The sequence below is a fragment of the Phoenix dactylifera genome, chromosome 15 (assembly GCF_009389715.1).
Source record: "Phoenix dactylifera cultivar Barhee BC4 chromosome 15, palm_55x_up_171113_PBpolish2nd_filt_p, whole genome shotgun sequence".
NCBI lineage: Eukaryota > Viridiplantae > Streptophyta > Magnoliopsida > Arecales > Arecaceae > Phoenix > Phoenix dactylifera.
In genome coordinates this window covers 11,488,841-11,494,191 of record NC_052406.1, presented here as the reverse complement: position 1 = coordinate 11,494,191, position 5,351 = coordinate 11,488,841, and the positions used below count along the sequence as shown (strand labels likewise).

The window sequence follows — 5,351 nt, the reverse complement described above, 5'->3', positions numbered from 1 at the left end:
ACGACGATAGTCTTGATATCATGGATAGGCATTGCTGAAGAAGGTGGGATGTTGATGTTGATGATGCTGTTATTGGTGGTGGGAGTGATGAAGAGGAATCCAGGTCAGGCTGCTAAGACAGAGAAGGAAAGAAAAGGAAGTTCAATAGGGACGAATCGGGCATCACCATTTGCAAATTTGGAGGAGTACGAACATCTGATGAACGACAACATGGACACAACAAAAATTTCTTAGACCACATAAGAGAAAGAAGAAGACATCCAATTGAAAGAACTTTTCCATTGTGTTTTCCTCCTTTGTAATCTGTAATTTTATCGAGGACACAGGCCTTAAGAAAATTTTGTAACCTTAGTTATTATAATTTTAAGGGAGGTTTTTGCCATTGCTATTATTTTGAATCAGATTTTCTGAGGGATAGAAGTAAACCTTTTTTTTTATCTTCACCATGAAATTAAAGGTATCAAGCAGTCTAATCCTGGTTATAGATTGTTTATTTGCGGGTGGATGTGTAACTGACTGGGGAGGCAATATCATTGTTGTTTCTGAAAGTTGTGTATTGTATTAGATTTTCTGCACTTAAGCACCAAGTCAAACATTTGCTGAAAAGGTGCAAAGCAGGATTCCGAAACCCTGACTTTTTTTAAAAAGAAAAATGGTGGGTGGTATCCCAACGGCTACGGTGGAGTCCAAGCTGGAAAGGGTAAAAAAAAATGAGCTAGGCTACGATATCCTTATATGAGGGGCTTTTGCCTTCTGTCAAGGGAAAAAGAAAAAAAAAGAAAAGACTAAAAAATCTTTGTTGTTGCACGGTCCATTTGGCAACTTCCATTCAAATTCGTGGTTTGAGCACTTCTTTCTCTTTTTCAGAAAAAAATTGAAATATGAGTATGTCCTAAATGTTTTTTTGATTTTTTAACTTATGTTTCTAAAAAACTGTGGTGAACAGGAAAATCTGTAGAGATGAAAAAAAGAGAAGGAAAATGATTAGAGAAATCTCTGTAGCTTTTACAGTCTATCAGCTACTTTTATCTAAAAAACTGATATGACTATTTCTTCCTTCTGCTGTTCAAGAAATTATTGAAATATGAGTATCTTTTAATCTTTTTATTGATATTTTTGACTTTTTTCCTAAAAAAATCGTGTGGCGAGCAGAGAAACTATAGAGTCGGTGTTCCTGTCAAATTTATAATATACATACTCATCTTTTTTTTAACCTTTTTCTGAATCATTCAATTTAATTTCTATATGATGCTACACCTCCTTTTCACAGTAGGCCAAGTATCATAAAATAACATTTTTATATTATTAGTCACACAGGACTAATGAGACTCTCTATCTCTAATAAACTTGGTGTTTAATTAAGGGAAAAGAAAATATTGAATTTTCATTATAAATGCTTTGATACCCTGCATGATACTTCAAAATTTGTTAAGACGAAAATATTATATAGTTTTCAACTATAACACACATTATAACTAGATGGCACACAGTCCAAACTGCCTCACCTATGAATCCTGTTAACAGGCCTGATGCACACATCATGTTCATAGATACGTGCTTTTATTCTTTTCATCTTTGTAGTAAATTTCAGATATTGAAAAATAAAAACGCTGTAATTCTCACCTATACATACCTGTAGAACTGTATGATACATACTTGATACCACCTTTTGTTTGGAAACTTGCTAGCAGGCTCAAAATACACTTCATATTCACTAATGCATACTGATGCTTTTCAACTTGTGATTAAAGTTCTATCTAAACTTCATGGTTGAGATTGTTGTTAAGCTTATTAAGAGGAATGAATTCCAAAGAAAGTTGAAAGAGAGAACTTTTGAAAACATATACTCATTAGCCTATTTAAAATTTTGTATGGCGTAAATAGGTAAGATTGTCAGTAATGCTAAAAGGAAAACTCGGCCATTATGTTAGACTTCAGTTTTCACTGTAAGCTAATTAGGCATGTATTATAATAAAGCTTTCTGATTTGTGATATTGGGGTTTACTAGATCTCTATAAAATCAGCTGGCTGAATTCAGAACAACGACCACCTTTTCCTTTCACCAACGGCCGGTCTATGGCCTTTTCTGATTTTAGATACGTGTCAAAGTTTTGTTTGCTCTCCGTGACTATTTTCCTGTTCAGCCTCTTGCGGCTAACCTACATCCCCGTTCGCGGGAAAGGGAGGGCGCGGAAACAAGTCTCCATCCCCAAGTTGAATCGCCTTCCACAAAGACGGCTCTCTAAAAAGCAAATCTTCCATCACTGTCTTTTTTTCTCCTCCCTTATTGCACCGTGGCTTCAATGCATGCCACAAATATGTCGTCCTTTCTTTTCAAAAGAAGGCGGCTGCGCTGAAATCTTTAATTAGAAAATATTCCAAACCGCCAGGAATATGCTGATGTAAGACTAGCTTGCATACATTTCACTTTCATTTTGTCATCCATAATCAAGTCTGTTTTTCTACAGTGATGATGCGATTCTGATCAAGGACAAATTCATGAAGGTTACATTCTATTCATTCTACCACCTGCTCTTATTTTTCATGCCAGTCTTTTTCAAAAGCTAGATTTTGGCGTTGCAGATGCAACCTGGCTAGAAATTAAGAGTTGCAAGTCATGGTTCTTGGTTTTTATTTGTTGGGAAATATATTAATTCATGTTAGGTTCCCAATGCCTACTAACCATATAGGCGAAAGGGGGGCCAAAAAAATAGGCCTTTTCTTTTTCTTTTAAACCGCGAGCGAGGACTCCCCTCTGAGACGAAGGCTTCCCTCTGAGACGACTCCCTGTCTGCCCTTCCTTTTTTTTGTCCCAACTGTCACTGGATTCACTTCTTTTCTGTGTGTCCTGTCCGTTGCTGTCGTCGTTCGCCGTATCGTCTTCTCAGGTGCTCATCGGATGCCGGTACCTTTTCTTTTTTAATTTTATTTTTCGTTCGTAGATAGGTTTTGTTTGGTGTTCTTTGATGATTTATTGGTATCGCAGTAGTTTGATTTTTTAAAAAGTTTTCTTGTTGAACTTTTGAGGAGATTCGGATACACTTGGTCGTCTTGGATGTCTTTGGTGTTGCTAATTGATCATCGAGTTTCGGTTATTGGTGATTGGATTGAAGTTATTATAGAGAGCTAAAGGAAGAAACTTTTGCATTTTCTTGAATATTGTTTTTGTCAAACCTAATGAGATTAGAGCTATAAATTGGATGAGGTGGAGTGAAATCATCTTTTCAGCCAAGTTCACTGGCGTAAGTTTCATCCAACACAGGCCAAACAACTCGAAGTATTTTAGTTGTGGTAAACCTATGCAAAGCCCATAGTGCCGAGCAGGGCCAATCATTAGCCAAGAGCTGGCAACCATGTTAGTTGGCACTCATCTCTCCAAGTGACAAGTCTCAGGTTCAAACCTGAGTGCTGAGAATAACCACTATATAAAAAAAAGTTCACATTGGCTTGCCTATTACTGGTCTATGTGCATGGGTGGTCATATATAAAGGAAATTCATATTTAAATAAGGGGTTCGCATGGATATGATCTTATTGGGCGCATGATGCGAAATCCTCTTGCTCAAACTTGGGAGAAGGCATCCCATTTACCCACACCCATAAGGCAACCCCATCAGTGCACTATCATGAGCCGCACCGTTTGTTAGTCGACCAAAGAAAGCAGAGCAAGATGATCCTCTTCTCTTCTTGTTCTTTTAACCATAGGTACCCCTCTTCTTTGTTTTAGGAGTCCTAGATAACCAGCACTTTGGACTTTGTTTACAAAATATCCTCGTTATGAGCTAAATGCTCACTGCTTTGTGGAAAGAGATAAGGGGACAGCTTCATATTACAATGCCCTTAAAATTTCACTTTGGGGTAATAACCATGGATCTGCCAATGATTAAATGCCAAATTCACCTTGAATTAATAGATTAGATGTCTCAATCTGCATTCAAAGTACCTATTTGAGCTAATTCTGTGGACGTGTTATTTTTGTCGAACTTAGCCCCCCATCTTTAAATAATCACACATTACCTTTTCTACTGATCCCATGTATTTGGTGTTGAACCCTAATATTGGCTAAATTCTTAATTGATTAACGAGGCTTACTGCCTCTCTAAAGAGCACTGTGTTCTCTGATAAAATGTTGAAGTCATTCTTCTAACTCTTAATTTTCTTAGTATGATGTGCCATCTTGGGTACTTGAGAAAGCTATTTCTGGTACAAGCTTTTAACATCCAGCTGATTAAGCAAGATAGTGTAGTTACTGAAACGATTAAAGATTAGTGACAGTAAAAGAAGTGACTAGATGACTAGGCCTCACGCAAGAGGATTAAGCCTTCACAATTTTGGAATAACCTCTAGCTGCAAGGAAATTAACTGCATGCAAAACCGATGATCTTGACTGGATATATGAACCGGCGAGCAATTTTAGAGAATGTTTTTTGTGAATTCAAGGAAGCAAATTAGAAAAACAAGAAAGTAGCCAAATGTAACTTAGTGGATAAAAACATGAAGGAGACCTTAAATGAATTTAATTAGTCAGGAGAATATCTAAAATGGAAGTTGTTGTGACATCAGTGTACAGGCTTCAAAAAAATTTGGATCAAGACAAAGGAGTATTATGTTATATCATATCATACGTATGAATGAATTGACGTTATCATGAATGGAAATTGATTTGGTGTATGTTAGTGGATAAGGATTTGTAATTGCTTGGTGTGTTTGGACCTTGGATACTCTTGGAAGGATTTGAATCTAAAGTCTAAGCAATAGTGATAGTTGTCACATCACATGTAATATAACCTTTTTGGTTAGTTGTCCATATTTATGAATTTGTAATCGTACTTGTGGCTTGAGATTCCTTGATCTCATTCTGACGCATATCTTGATTTTTTTTTGGGCACAGAGTGAAATACAATAGAAAAGTAGTTACAAAAATGGTTTTGTTTAGGCTTTCTTAATCTGTTCTGATGTTATGTTTTCTGTGCTTTGGTCTTGATGCAAAGTCAGTTGGGACATGACTATTGTTTGCTTTTGAAGACTATCTTAGTTTAGTTCTGAATTCCAAATGAAATTAGATGTTCTCCACTTGATTATTGTCTGAGAAAGCCATCAGTTATTATAATTCTGTCAGTTGCTTTTCTTTTTCAGATACATCACCTCAGCATTGTAGTGTTTGGCGCAAATAAATTTGGTTAGTTTTCTGTTTTGGCTCTCCTTGCTGGAGTAGTTGGAGGTACATGGCTTCCACTACAAGATGGTTCTCTTTGTTTCTTGAGTCAACTTTTTGGCGTGTGATGGTTATTCTCAGCCACGCCCAAACTGGTACTTCTCAGTCATTATAGTAATATTTTTGAAATGATGTTA

General features: G+C 36.5%; 1 protein-coding gene across 7 annotated transcripts in view; it reads left to right on the top strand.

Annotated features, from left to right (window-relative positions):
• The first annotated feature begins 2,742 nt into the window (after window positions 1-2,742).
• LOC120103718 (serine/threonine-protein kinase BLUS1-like) overlaps window positions 2,743-5,351 on the top strand; it is a 36,105-nt gene continuing 33,496 nt past the window's right edge. For all 7 annotated transcript variants that reach the window (XR_005515246.1, XM_039134436.1, XM_039134438.1 and 4 more), the window contains exons 1-2: window positions 2,743-2,888; window positions 5,136-5,309. The gene's annotated coding sequence lies outside the window, so the exon portion shown is untranslated. The remainder of the gene's footprint in view (window positions 2,889-5,135; window positions 5,310-5,351) is intronic.